The sequence below is a fragment of the Schistocerca americana genome, chromosome 8 (assembly GCF_021461395.2).
Source record: "Schistocerca americana isolate TAMUIC-IGC-003095 chromosome 8, iqSchAmer2.1, whole genome shotgun sequence".
Classification (NCBI taxonomy): Eukaryota; Metazoa; Arthropoda; class Insecta; order Orthoptera; family Acrididae; genus Schistocerca; species Schistocerca americana.
This window is the reverse complement of record NC_060126.1, coordinates 455,782,744-455,798,242: the sequence shown is the minus strand read 5'-3', so window position 1 is coordinate 455,798,242 and position 15,499 is coordinate 455,782,744.

Sequence of the window (15,499 nt, the reverse complement as noted above, 5' to 3'; positions counted from 1 at the left end):
CACAGGATAGAGTAGCATGGAGAGCTGCATCATATCAGTCTCAGGACTGAAGTCCACAACAACAACAACAACAGTGAATAAACATTTTCACAATGAACCTCTGAATTAACTCCTCGAACACCACTGCCGCATAACATGAAAATGATATTAATATTGTTAGTGTTGCTATGTATTCGTAATCGGCTGACATAATACTATATTTTGCAGCAGACCGGTCTTTTAGCGGACTAACGTTGAATTAGTACTACTTTGTAATATTTCAAGACAGTGCAGCAATTAACAGTGCAATAAGTGTAAATCATGCTTTCAGAATATATGGAGTGGCAATTATTTTACTATATGAAATATAATCGTCATAAGTTCTGAACTGTTTGCGTTAGGACGTTAAAACTGCGCGGCTGGCCGCGGGGCATGCTGGGAATTAATGTTATGTTTATGGTTTGGTTTTTGCGACAATGCCACTTTTATTTGGGTGGGTCCGTAAATTAGCAAAATTGTCGCATTGAGGGACTGAGAATCCGCATTTCGCGATCGAGAAGTCTCTTCACCCTCAACGGGTGACTGCGTGGTGTGCAATGTCCAGTCACAGAATAATTGGTGCGATGTCTTTGATGGCACAGTGACTACCGAATGGTATGTGAAGCTTTTGGATGATGATTTCGCCCCCATTATCCAAAGTGAACTGATTTCTACAAGATGTGGTTCATTCAAGACAGAGTTCGACCCCATCGAAGCAGGACAGTGTTTGATGTCCTGGAGGATCACTTCAGGGACCGCATTCTGGCTCTGTAATACTCAGAGGCTACTGGCATGGGCCTCGATTGACCGCCATATTCTCTGAATCTGAACACAAATGGTTCAAATGGCTCTGAGCACTATGGGACTTAACTGCTGAGGTCATCAGTCCCCTAGAACTTAGAACTACTTAAACCTTCCTAACCTAAGGACATCACACATCCATGCCCGAGGCAGGATTCGAACCTGCAACCGTAGCGGTCGCGGAGTTCCAGACTGTAGCGCCTGGAACCTCTCGGCCACTCCGGCCGGCTTTGAACAGGGCTACATCGTAGACAAGGTGTACAGCAATAACTCCAAAACCATTGCTGAGATGAAAACAGTCATTCAGGAGGTCATTCACAGCATCGACGTCCTGACGCTTTAGTGAGTCATGTAGAATTTCGCTATTCGTCTCAGCCACATTATCGGCAATGACGAGAGGCATATCGAACACGTCATAACCTAAATACGAATATCTGTAGTGATGTTTACATGTTGAATAAAGTGTGTAATTAATTTACATTTTTTCATGTAGTTCAGTAATTGTCACCTTCTACAAGCCAATACGTTACAGGTGATATATTTTGGTTCTAATTTGTAGGCAAACTGTATTGAACTATTAATTTATTTCAGTGTGATTGTTGATTTTGAAGTTTTGCAGGCCGAACAGTTTTGAACTATTAATTTATTTCAGTGTGATTGTTGATTTTGAAGTTTTGCAGGCCGAACAGTTTAATTTCAATTGAAGAAAATTACGAACTGTGTAAATCGTTACTCCTTGAAAACTATAGCTGTAGAATTTTTTAGATAACTGGAATTTTTGCAGATCATGAACAGGAACGAACTTTAATTTCGTGCAGTCAGATACAGAACACATTACTCAGCACCATCATTTTAAATAACCATCACACATTCACAGGGGTTTTATTTTAAGCTCATACTGGGAATGGTCTCACTGGGACCGAGCTTCTTATTGGGAGTGTCTGAAGGTAGATAGACAGTGTAAGAACATGCAATAATTAGGCAGACGGTCATACAGTGTTTTTGGCAAAAAAAAAAATGTGAATATGTGAGAAATTAGTTATTTGAAGCTGATAGAACGTTTGGAAGGCAAATATGGAGTTGCTGATCTGATCGTTGCACGAAATTGCAAGAGCGGTCTCGTATTTTACAAAACAAATTAGTTGCCCTTGAATTAATAAGACGTACCACTGTTTTCGACAAATTCACAGACCTGGAAATGCTAGTTTAAAATATTTTTAAGACACTTAAGCAAAATGTTAAAATGTACAATAGACACGCATAGCTTAATATGTAATGTGACTACCTCAAATATTTATGATGTTATTAAAAGTGATGTGGATATGTGGTCTGACACTTCGGGTTACCCCGATAATAACATTTATAGTGTTCAGGCGTTGATAAAAGAAAGTGGTTTAATGAAAGATGAATTACTGTAGGACTGAATCTACACTGTCGATAGTTAATCTCAGTACGTAATGTGTACAGCAAAAGATCTGAAACGTTCATCAGCTAGGAATGAAGCACTGAAGAATACTGACAATGCTTATTAAATAATATTGATACATCGCAAGTAGCCGGCCTGAGTGGCCGAGTGGTTCTAGGCGCTACAGTCCGGAACCGCGCGACCGCTACGGTCGCAGGTTCGAATCCTGCATCGGGCATGGATGTGTGTGGAGTCCTTAGGTTAGTTAGGTTTAAGCAGTTCTAAGTTCTAGGGGACTGATGACCTCAGAAGTTAAGTCCCATAGTGCTCAGAGCCATATGAACCATCGCACGTACAGTGCAGTACACGAGGGATATCGTAAAGTTCTAATTATCAAATGGCTGGTTCAAAAGGCTCTGAGCACTATGCGACTCAACTTCTGAGGTCATCAGTCGCCTAAAACTTACTACTAATTAAACCTAACTAACCTAAGGACATCACACACATCCATGATCGAGGCAGGATTCGAACCTGCGACCGTAGCGGTCGCTCGGTTCCAGACTGTAGCACCTAGAACCGCACGGCCACTAAAGTTCTAATTATCACCCAGAGTTTATTATATTGATGAAATTTTGTCAGTGCCATCATCGGCCACTCCGCGTATGATATTGAAAAACTTCAGCTAATTGTGTCTTTTTTTTTATTTTTTTTATTTTACACGAGGTGCCAAATGTGACTGAGGTGAAAGATGAAGAAAACTGAGGTTCGTAGTGCAGTACAGTTCCTGCATGTGAAGGATGACAGTACCTGGAAAATACCTGATGAGATATCGTCTGTTTGCAAAAGTGATTTCTAATCTTATGATACTATTGTGAGGTAGATCACGTGTCCATGACAGACCAGCAAAATGATAAAGTCAGGTGGGATGTTCAGGCTTTCAGTTTTTTGGGGCTGTTGTTGAATCATCCTCACGAATTACCTTGCCAAGAATGAGACCATCACTGTCAGATACTGAAGCGATCTTCCGGACAAGTTACGAGAAGATCTGATTAAGAAACGCTGTGATATGCTTCACAGAGGCTTTCGTCTTCTGGCTGACAGTGTACTGGCGCATTCATGTGAAGATTCATTTGACAAAACGAGGGAATGTGGCTTTGAGATCTTGCAGAGTAGTTTATGGCAAAATCTACTGACTTCTACAATTCAGACATACGGAAGCTCAAGGAACTCCTTGAAAAATGTATGGATCTGGATGACGACTAAGTAAAGAAGACTTGACAAAAACAAATGTACACAAACTCTCAAATTTTACTTTTAAGGGTGGTAATTAAAGGTTACAATACCCCCTCCCCCCCCCCCCCCCCCCCCGGTATAATTCGATCCAGCATACAGATTCCACTGTATAGCAGTGTAAATTTGTGTTATTAGCAAAAGATGAGAAGTGCTTCATACTCGCTGAAAAAGTGAACCCTTTAGTGTGGGAACATTTTCGAGGAGACATAGCTGATCGTTAACAAGAGCAACAGCTGATGATTTAACAGTAAAGTTCTAGTTGTGAATGAAATGTATTGTAATTGTACCCCACCAGTAGTCGATGTAATACACTGACATTGTGACATGTGTGTTGTAGTACAGAAAAGATATAAACTGAAATTGTTACCTACACGTTGTAGACGTAAGGTTGAGTGTTGTACCTAGAGGACAGCGCACGTAGGAACACACATTGTGTTTTGGTGGGTACTTCAGTCTAGTGACTGATTTTAGAATAACATGATGCAATGCGCACTAGAGCCCGCCATTAGCAGTTTCAGCCATTTTCTAAAGTTTTTGTTGTTATTACAGATGAGCTTGAGTTTTGTACAGCATTTGTAAATATGAGTTCTACGTATTTAAGTGCTGTATAATATATTGTAATATTGTATAGCATTTGTAAATACGAGTTCTACGTACTTAAGTGCTGTATAATATCTTTTAGCTATTTTGAATATATTGGTAATTCTTCTGTAACAGAATTTTATGGCAAGCAAAATTCTATATATTTTTAAAACTAATTATATAACGTATGAACGTTTAACCCGTAATTCGTCGGTCATTAAGCACCTTTACCTTGAAACGGAAGAAGGCCTTTTATCACGCAACATGTCATATTTGATAATTAACTGAGCTTCGTTAATGACTAAAGAATGTTACCTCTCTAGGAAATGGAAATTTGTGTCAGTTACCAACAGCTTCAGTTTCAAACTGTATTTAATTTGTAACGCATTTTTCATAATACTTCTGCTTAATCTGATTTCACTTACTAATTATGAGTGTACGTAAGAGTAATAATGTAGCACATACTCTATTAAATACAAGATTAACAAGATTTTCACGATTTAAATGCTTTTAGATATCAGTCGAATATTTGTTCCTACGTACATGACAATGTTGCACTTTGCAACATGTTTTCACCTTTGGGAAAACGTTAATTTTCCGGCGAAATACGAGGTTTGGAACTTAAATAGTGGCAACTATTTATTCACAGCCGATACAACAGAGTTACATGTTTTCACCTGTTACTGTCCTTAAAAGTAGTCAGCAGCGTTGAGTAGAACCCGTTGCCAGCGATGTGGAAGGCGTGGTATACCGTTAGCAGAGCCTGTTCTGTTGATGGTGCGAATGGTGCGGTCTAAAGTTACGGTGATTCTCGTGTACGGCTGTGATGGTGTTATCCTAACGCATTACGTTCATCCTCGGCAGACCGTCAATGCACAGTATTACTGTTCGTTTTTGGAGGATCACCTGCCCCCTCGTATTTGTGATTTCAGAAAAAGACTGCAGCACATATAAAGTGAGTGCCATCATTTAAAAATGCAATAAGAATCTATTACGGGGCTGGCTAGAGACGACAGTCTGAAAACTGTATCGAGGTACGGTTCTAGGCGCTCAGTCCGGAACCGCGCGACCGCTACGGTCGCAGGTTCGAATCCTGCCTCGGGCATGGATGTGTGTGATGTCCTTAGGTTAGTTAGGTTTAATTAGTTCTAAGTTCTAGGCGACTGATGACCTCAGAAGTTAAGTCGCATAGTGCTCAGAGCCATTTGAACCATTTTTTGTATCGAGGTACAACATTCTCCTCTATTATGAAACTGAAATTCTAACACACTGGTTGTAGATTTTTTATGACAGTGTAATGTTTCATAATACATTCAACGATATATCTGTCTGGCAGTTGGAGTATCCATTTCCTTCATGAAAGTACAGTGAAGAGCCAAAGAAACTGGTACACCTGCCTGATATCATGTAGGGACCGCGCAAGCACGCTGAAGTTCCGCAACACGACGTGGTATGGACTCGATTAATGTCTGAAGTAGTGTTGGAGGGAATTGGACCATGAATCTTGCAGGGTTGTCTATAAATATGTAAGAGTACAAGGGGATGGAGATCTCCTCTGAACAGCATGTTGCAAGGCATCCCACGTATGTTCAGCAATGTTCGTATCTGGGGAGTCAGGTGGCCAGCGGAAGCGTTTAAACTCAGAAGAGTGTTCCTGGTGCCACTTTGTAGCAATTCGGATGTTTGGGGTGTCCAGCTGGAATTGCCCTAGTCTGACGGAATGCACGATGGACAAGAACGGATGCAGGTTATCAGAAGGATGCTTACGTACGTGTCACCTGCCAGAGTCGTATCTAGACGTATCTGCAATCCCATATCACTCCAACTGCACACGCCCCACACCATTACAGAATCTCCACCAGCCTGAACAGTTACCTGCTGACATGTGTGGTCTCCGGATTCACGGGGTTGTCTCCATACTCGTACACGTCCATCCGATCGATACAATCTGAAACGAGACTCGTCCGACTAGGCAACATGTTTCCAATCATCAACAGTCCAGCGTCGATGTTGACGGGCGGAAAACTTTGTGTCATGCAGTCATCAAAGGTACACGAGTGATCCTGCTGATCCGATAACTCATATCAATGACGAAACTTCTTGCCAGATTAAAACTGTGTGCCGGACCGAGATTCGAACTCGGGATCTTTGCCTTTCGCGGGCAAGTTCTCTACCATCTGAGCTATCAAAGCATGACTCAGCAGGAGAGCTTCTGTAAGTTTGGAAGGTAGGAGACGAGGTACAGGCAGAATTAAAGCTGTCGGTCCGGTTCGGGAATCGTGCTTGGGTAGCTCAGATGGTAGAGCACTTGTCCGGTAAAGGTGAAGGTCCCGAGTCCGAATCTCAGTCCGGCACAAAGTTTTAATCTGCCAGGAAGTTTCTTATCAGTGCACACTCCGCTGCAGAATGGAAATCTCGTTTTCACACCGATAATGTTTCGTTGAATGGTTCGCATGCTGACACTTGTTGATTGCCCAACACTTAAATCTGTAGCAGTTTGCGGAAGGGTCGCACTTCTGTCGCGTTGAACGATTCTCTTCAGTCTTCGTTGGTCCCATTCTTGCAGGATCTTTTTTCCGTCCTCAGCGATGTCGGAGATTTGATGTTTTACTGGATTCCTGATATTCAAGGTACTCTCGTGAAACGGAGATGCTCGGTCCCATTGAACGTGCGCCGACTACAACAGCACGTTGAAACTCACTTCAATCTTGATAACCTCCCATTGTAGCAACAGTAACCGATGTAACAACTACGCCAGAGACTTGTTGTCTTATAGAGGCGTTGCCGACCGCGGCGCCGCCTTCTGCCTGTTTAAATATTTGAATACGCATGCCTGTACCTGTTTCTTTGGCGCTTCAGTGTATATGGTTGCCTTGATTGCATCCCGTGATACCTTTCAGACTGTGGATGTGTAAGGACTGGCTGCGTACAGACTAACAAAGTGGTTGTGTGGCAAACGATCATACGCAAATGTTACGCATTTCCTATCACCACTGGGTGTGTAACATACGGGGTGTGTAAGCTCCGTACAGCCATCATGTGATTTTTGAGTGCGCCACCAGTGAAGTTATGTATTTGTTGTGCGATACGAAAGTGCAACAACTTTCACCGTACATCAAATTTTGACCGAAATTTTGTACATGCAAATGTTTTGTGCGAAAATGGTGCCGAAAAACCTCACAACTAAGGAGAAGGAAAATCGAAGATACGTGCGCGTTTATGTTCTTGAGAGGACAGCCAGTAACGACGAATGGATCAGTCGTTGATCACAGTTGATGAATCGTGGGTGTTTGAGTGCGAAATTTGAGACAAAGCAGCAAAGTGAGGAGTGACAGACTGAGACACCTCCCCTACCGACGAAGAGCCCGAATGAGCAAATCAACGACGAAAACAAAGACGATTTGCTATTTTGACAGTAGGGGTATCGTGCACAAAGAATTTCTTCTTCCAGGATAAACTATCAGCTAAGTGTTTCACAAAGATGTCCTTGTAAGTCACAGGAAAAGTGTGAATCCAATGAGACCGGGCATTGCAGACAAGTGGGTGTGGCATCATGATAACGCCCCATGTCACACGGCCACTCCCATCGCGGAATTCTTGACTTCAAAAGGCGTTTCTGTTGTTCCACAGCCCATTGTTCACCGTATCTGAGTCTTTGTGACTTCTCTTTTCTCGAAATTCAAAAATGCCTTAAACGGACATAATTTCGAGAATATGGAGAACATTTGAGGGAGCGTGATCGACATGTTAATGGCCCTATCAGCTGAAGGCTTCCAGCGCTGCACCAATACTGGGGACAACGACTCCACCGGTGAACAGCTGCGGAAGGGAACTACTTTGAAGTCAACAATATAGTTTTTTTTTAAAAAATAAAAACTTTGATAGACAAAAAGACAGTCTCATTACTTCTCTCACACATTTCTTAATTGACTTAGATGCGCTCTGATTAGTCTATTTCCAAGGAATTAAATATAAAATGGTGTAGGGTGAGGGGAGTGAGTAGATGGGAGGGATTATCATAAGAGAGGAGGGGCGTGATGACAATATATGTTTGCCCTGCATGGAGGGAACCTGATGGTGATATGTAACATTTTGTGCAGAATACTTGTTGCTCTCCTGCTATTTTCCAGACTGCGTATTGCATTAGCGCCGTTAGCAATTTGGAGCACACAAACATACACAATTCCGACACAGCAATCAGTCAACAGTGCTGTAAATGGCGACGTATTTTTAATGGAAGTGACACAAAACTAACATCATTCATGATGTATTTACGCAGACTGATGCGACGATCGAAGATTTATGCCAAGGCCTGCTCACTAGGCAGATGTGTTAAATTACTACGCCACTCCGACACATTAGCTTTGCACAACTGCACCGACTACCCTAAGTCTCTCTTTACTATCCAAATTCCAATTTCAGCCTCAACCCACTTGCTTTTCCCCATGAAATGGAATTCCATTACAGAGGCCATCGAACTGTATTGGAATTTGGAATCGCACCTCAGCATCAAACGAAACAGAGGATCCTGCCTGAAATCATATCGTTTCATTTTATCAACGCCACTCAGTTATTTTAATTCATTATTCGGTCCAGGTACAGTCAAGAAGTCCTCTTTCAGATAGTGCATATATAAGGACTTGGCTGTCTGCAGACTAGCGAAGTGTAGGTATTCAACGCACCACAACGCCAAGGATCTTACGGCAATACGAAAATAAGCTCACGTCGCTGTGTACAGCGTAAGCCGCATGTAATTTTGAAAGTGAATAGCCGGCTGATGACGTACCTGTCTGTTCGAAACCAGTAACTTGCCTCTTTGTTCTAGGGAAACGGTGTGTGATTGCTGTTTTTACTGTGTTCTAAAATTAGCCTGTATTTTCGCGCAGCCACGGTTTCTCACTGTCAATTTTTGACCCAGTAGCAGCATAACTTCGAAAGTACTATGTACTGAAGAAAACCGAAGGGAGAGATAGATAACACGATCAAAGCGACAGTCCGTCGCATTATTCGGTAAGGTGCCAGAAGGGAGATTACCATGACAAAAGACGGGAAGCCGCGAGGGTCCTCTGAGCGAAAGCTGGACGACGATTATTATCGATGGTCGTCAGCGCAGACGGCGGTCACCGCCGCCCGTGTGGAAAGGGCTAGGGGTGGAGGGGGGGGGGGGGGGGGGGGGGAGGAGGGCCGGCAGTCGGGCCAAATACGAGCGGAATGCAATTTGCATGTTAACATCTCAGAACCACGAACGTCGTCAACTTTCCACATTGATTCCAATTTGTTTAACGACCGCTGGGTCAGCCATAGGAAATACAGCTGCGAGCACGGCAGCCGCCTTCCTTCCTCTTCCTCTCGTCCCTCTCCACGAGTCTCTCTCTTGCTCTCTGTCCGTCTCTCCCTCTTCCTCATTCTCGTACTGGCCCCCTCCCGCATTACTCCGTCCGTCTGAATTCGTCACCGAGCGGCATCTCAACGTAGCGGTACTCCTCAGTCCTACGCACTCGCAACGCAAAAATTTCCAAAGTGACGACTACCTGCGGCCGATTGACGCTCGGAACGATTCCTTTTCGTGACTAGCGCCAGCTGGCGGCGTTGCAATGGAGTTGTGCGGAGGGGGACGTTCAGCCACGGGGGCAAGAGGAGCAAGCCGTCGCGAGTCACGCCGGTCATTACAATAATTCATCAGACGGGAGACGAGATCCTTACACCGGCTGGTACCAGACGATGTCGAAACGTTCGATCGTTTAAAAGTACGGCATTCGTGCTTTCCGATAACTGCCGCCCCGCTCGCCTCTCCCATTCCCCGTCGCTTCTGCCCCAACGATCGCCTCACCCCAGCGGCTCAGACCGAACGGACGAAATATTCCCGAATGTCATTGCTCTAATAGCCAGGCTATCAAAAGACGATCCATTATAGCGACGGTGGCGCCATTCTCGGAAGCTATATTTAGACGCCCGAGGCAGACCTGCGTCCGAAGGGGGCCAAGGAGATTCGAGACGGGAGAGGAGGCGGTTGTGCCCGGGCACCGGACGGTAATGACAGGTATTTGCCTCTAAATGTGTGTATTTAAAGCGGAGTGGATGGACGGCTCCCCGAGACGTTTGGGGTCGCCACGCTCGGCGCCTTCGTGATTCAGTCGCGTTATGATTGCCTTCGGAAGTGGGCTATCGGTCGCATCAGCCAGGTGGGGTGATATATTTCAGTTCCCTAGCGGCGCATGCGTTCGTTTTAAGAAGATAATCCGTATATCAAGTGGAATTCATCCATCCTATACCCTTTTATTTTGTCTTTAATTGTATTAGCTGTTCATTTTATCGTAGGGAGCCCATATATCTACCTCTATATCTACGTAGCTACTCCACAAGCCACCGTACGGTGCGCGGCGGACGGTACCATCTGCTACTACTAGTCGTTCTCTTCCCTGTTCCACTCGCAAATAGAGCGAGGGAAAAACGACTGTCTGCATGCCTCCGTATGAGCCCTAATTTCCCGTATCTTCGCGGTCCGTGCGACCAGTGCATACTGGTGGCAGTATAATGGTTCGGCAGTCAGCTTCAAATGACGGTTCTCTAAATTTGACTTCCCAAAGCATCTCCTTAACACTTACGAGTTGTTCGAACCCATTGGTAACAAATCTAGCTGCCCGACTCTGAACTGCTTGGATATCATCCTTCAGCCCGACTAGGTACACATCCCAAACACTCGAGCAGTACTCAAGAATAGGTGACACCAGCGTCCTATACGCAATCTTCTTTAGATGTGAACCGCATTTTCCTAAAATTCTCCCAGTAAACCGAAGTCAACCAATCGCCTTCCCTACCACAGTTCTCCATGTTTGTTCCATTTCGTAACGGTTTGCAACGTATTGCCCAGATATTTAAACTACTTCACTACTAATACTGTTTCCGAACATTACAGGATTGTTCTTCCTGCCCATCCGCATCAACTTCCATTTTGCCACCTTCAGAGCTAGCTGCCATTCATCACACAAAATATAGATTGCTGCCCACCATGTCCCCCAAATCATTTATTTATATGGAGGTCAACAGCGGTCCTATCACACTTCCCGGGGCCACTCCTGACTATACCCTTGTCTCTGATGAACGCTCGCCTTCGAGGTCAACATAATGGGTTCTATTACTTAGCCGGCCGCGGTGGCCGTGCGGTTCTAGGCACTTCAGTCCGGAACCGCGTGACTGCTACGGTCGCAGGTTCGAATCCTGCCTCGGGCATGGATGTGTGTGATGTCCTTAGGTTAGTTAGGTTTAAGTAGTTCTAAGTTCTAGGGGACTGATGACCTCAGATGTTGAGTCCCAAAGTGCTCAGAGCCATTTGAACCATTTTTTCTATTACTTCTTAAGACTTCGAGCCACTCGCATATCTGTGTACTTATTCCATACGCTCGTACCTTCGTTAACAGCCTCCAGTGGGGCACCATGCCAATTGTTCTCCAGAAATATAGAAGTATGGAATTAGTCTGTTCCCTTCATCCGTAGTTCGCAGTCTACCATGTGAGAAAAGGGCAAGCTTAGTTTCGCACAAACGATGCTTTCTAAAACCATGCTAATTCGTGGACATAAGCTTCCCAGTCTGTAGAAGGTTTATTATACTCGAACTGAGAATATGTTCTGCAGAAAACCGAAGTTAGGGGTATTGGTCTGTAACTTTGTGGGTCCGTTCTTTTACCTTTCTTATATACAGGAGTCACCAGGTTTTTTTTCCAGTCGCTTGGATCTTTGTGCTGGACGAGAGATTCACAATAAATGCGAGCTAGGTAAGGAGCTAATGCCTTAGAGTACCCTTTGTAAAACCGAACTGGGATTCCATCCGGACATGCCGACTTATTTACTTTCAAATCTTTCAGCTATTTCTCTATGCCAGGGATACGACCAAACGGGAGTCTGTCCGATGGTGAAATGACGGTATGTTTGTTCGATTCTCCTGTGGGAACGATTTCTTGAACGTGAGATTTAAAACTTCGGCTTTCGTTTTGCTATCTTCAGCTGCAACACCAGACTGCTCCACCAGGGTCTGAATAGAAGCCTTAGACCCGCTTAGCGATTTTACGTACGACCAGAATTTTCTTGAGTTCTCTACCAGATCTTGTGCTATGACAGTGTTAGTTGTTGTATGCTTCGCGCATAGATCTTCTCACAGACGCATGAAGCTCTACTAACCTTTGCTCATCGTCATTTGTGGGTTCTCTTTTGTTGCTATAATGACATTATAATCGGTAATCCCTATTTCTATATTCACACTGTCGATAAGGTCCGATCTATTCGTAGCTACAAGGTCTAAAATATTTCCATTGCGTGTGGGCTGCCGAGCTAGATGCTCAAGACAGTTTTCAGAAAATGCGTTCGAAAGTATTTCGCACGACTGTCTGTCTGTACCCGGCGCAATGAATCCATAAGCATCCCAGTCTATACTAGGTGGGTAAAAAGTCGCCTCCAACCAGTATTGCATGACCTGGGCATTTACGTGCTACCGACTGCAGACTATCTTTGAATGACTCTAGAACTGTCTTAGCGGAATCGAGCGGCCGGTAAAAACATCCAACAATTAACGTGGTTTCACATACACCTGTTAAAAGCGACCAGGAGGATATGCATTTCCGGCGTTACAAACTTCACGGTCACACTCAACTTCGACATCAACAGAGAAAATACGTTTGTCAACTGCAATGAACACTTCTCTTCCTGTTGTTGTTGTTGTTGTGGTCTTCAGTCCTGAGACTGGTTTGATGCAGCTCTCCATGCTACTCTATCCTGTGCAAGCCTTTTCATCTCCCAGTACCTACTGCAACCTACATCCTTCTGAATCTGCTTAGTGTATTCATCTCTTGGTCTCCCTCTACGATTTTTACCCTCCACGCTGCCCTCCAATACTAAATTGGTGATCCCTTGATGCCTCAGAACATGTCCTACCAACCGATCCCTTCTTCTGGTCAAGTTGTGCCACAAACTTCTCTTCTCCCCAATCCTATTCAATACTTCCTCATTAGTTATGTGATCTACCCATCTAATCTTCAGCATTCTTCTGTAGCACCACATTTCAAAAGCTTCTATTCTCTTCTTGTCCAAACTATTTATTGTCCATGTTTCACTTCCATACATGGCGACACTCCATACAAATACTTTCAGAAATGACTTCCTGACACTTAAATCAATACTGGATGTTAACAAATTTCTCTTCTTCAGAAACGCTTTCCTTGCCATTGCCAGCCTACATTTTATATCCTCTCTACTTCGACCATCATCAGTTATTTTGCTTCCCAAATAGCAAAACTCCTTTACTACTTTAAGTGCCTCATTTCCTAATCTAATTCCCTCAGCATCACCCGACTTAATTCGACTACATTCCATTATCCTTGTTTTGCTTTTGTTGATGTTCATCTTATATCCTCCTTTCAAGACACTGTCCATTCCATTCAACTGCTCTTCCAAGTCCTTTGCTGTCTCTGACAGAATTACAATGTCATCAGCGAACCTCAAAGTTTTTATTTCTTCTCCATGAATTTTAATACCTACTCCTAATTTTTCTTTTGTTTCCTTTACTGCTTGCTCAATATACAGATTGAACAACATCGGGGAGAGGCTACAACCCTGTCTTACTCCCTTCCCAACCACTGCTTCCCTTTCATGTCCCTCGACTCTTATAACTGCCATCTGGTTTCTGTACAAATTGTAAATAGCCTTTCGCTCCCTGTATTTTACCCCTGCCACCTTTAGAATTTGAAAGAGAGTATTCCAGTCAAACTTGTATACAACCTTCTTTCATGATTCTTAAACCAAGTGTTAGTTATGATTATGTTGTGCTCTGTGCAAAATTCTACAAGGCGGCTTCCTCTTTCATTTCTGTCCCCCAATCCATATTCACCTACTATGTTTCCTTCTCTCCCTTTTCCTACACTCGAATTCCAGTCACCCATGACTATTAAATTTTCGTCTCCCTTCACTATCTGAATAATTTCTTTTATTTCATCATACATTTCTTCAATTTCTTCGTCATCTGCAGAGCTAGTTGGCATATAAACTTGTACTACTGTAGTAGGTGTGGGCGTCGTATCTATCTTGGCCACAATAATGCGTTCACTATGCTGTTTGTAGTAGCTTACCCGCATTCCTGTTTTCCTATTCATTATTAAACCTACTCCTGCATTACCCCTATTTGATTTTGTGTTTATAACCCTGTAGCCACCTGACCAGAAGTCTTGTTCCTCCTGCCACCGAACTTCACTAATTCCCACTATATCTGACTTCAACCTATCCCTTTCCCTTTTTAAATTTTCTAACCTACCTGCCCGATTAAGGGATCTGACATTCCACGCTCCGATCCGTAGAACGCCAGTTTTCTTTCTCCTGATAACGACATCCTCTTGAGTAGTCCCCGCCCGGAGATCCGAATGGGGGACTATTTTACCTCCGGAATATTTTACCCAAGAGGACGCCATCATCATGTAATCATACAGTAAAGCTGCATGCCCTCGGGAAAAATTACGGCTGTAGTTTCCCCTTGCTTTCAGCCGTTCGCAGTACCAGCACAGCAAGGCCGTTTTGGTTATTGTTACAAGGCCAGATCAGTCAATCATCCAGACTGTTGCCCTTGCAACTACTGAAAAGGCTGCTGCCCCTCTTCAGGAACCACACGTTTGTCTGGCCTCTCAACAGATACCCCTCCGTTGTGGTTGCACCTACGGTACGGCTATCTGTATCGCTGAGGCACGCAAGCCTCCCCACCAACGGCAAGGTCCATGGTTCATGGGGAGGACTTCTCTTCCTCTGCACTCTAATTTGTTTTTCCGATATACATTCCACGACTCGCCAAATTTCGCAGAGCTTCCCACTTTGCTGTCAGCCAGCTCTTGGTCCCAAGAATAATTTGAGCGCAAGAACTTTCCTGGTGGGCAGTGAATTCGCGAACTTTAATACTTCGACAGTTTACTGATAAAATTTTGACAGTCGATGTGTCTTTACAGGTAAATGGAATGGTGGACCAAATACGGAAGAAATGACATTAAGGAAAGAATATAAGATTCCCTGGTACAAGATTTTTGTTCCGGCAGCATGTCTCTTTATTTTATTTTTATTTAAAAAACACTTTATTTCATTCCAGTAGTGATTAAATATTTTCGCTTTTTTGGGACAATACATTAAAATTAAATTATTCTTACAGCACTTCTTACAAAACGTGCTACTTGCATCTGTTTTCATCCCACATGTGCAGCTTACCACTTGCGCCAGCTGTTCTCTCTTGATATGGGTGTCGTTACACGCTATTATTTTCACACTGACATGTGATCAGAATGTGCAGTAACCATAATGCAAATCGCTCTTACTTTAGCAGAAGGGCATAAGTTCAATTTGCACACTTTAACAGGAGACAATTACAGTTTTCTGTCT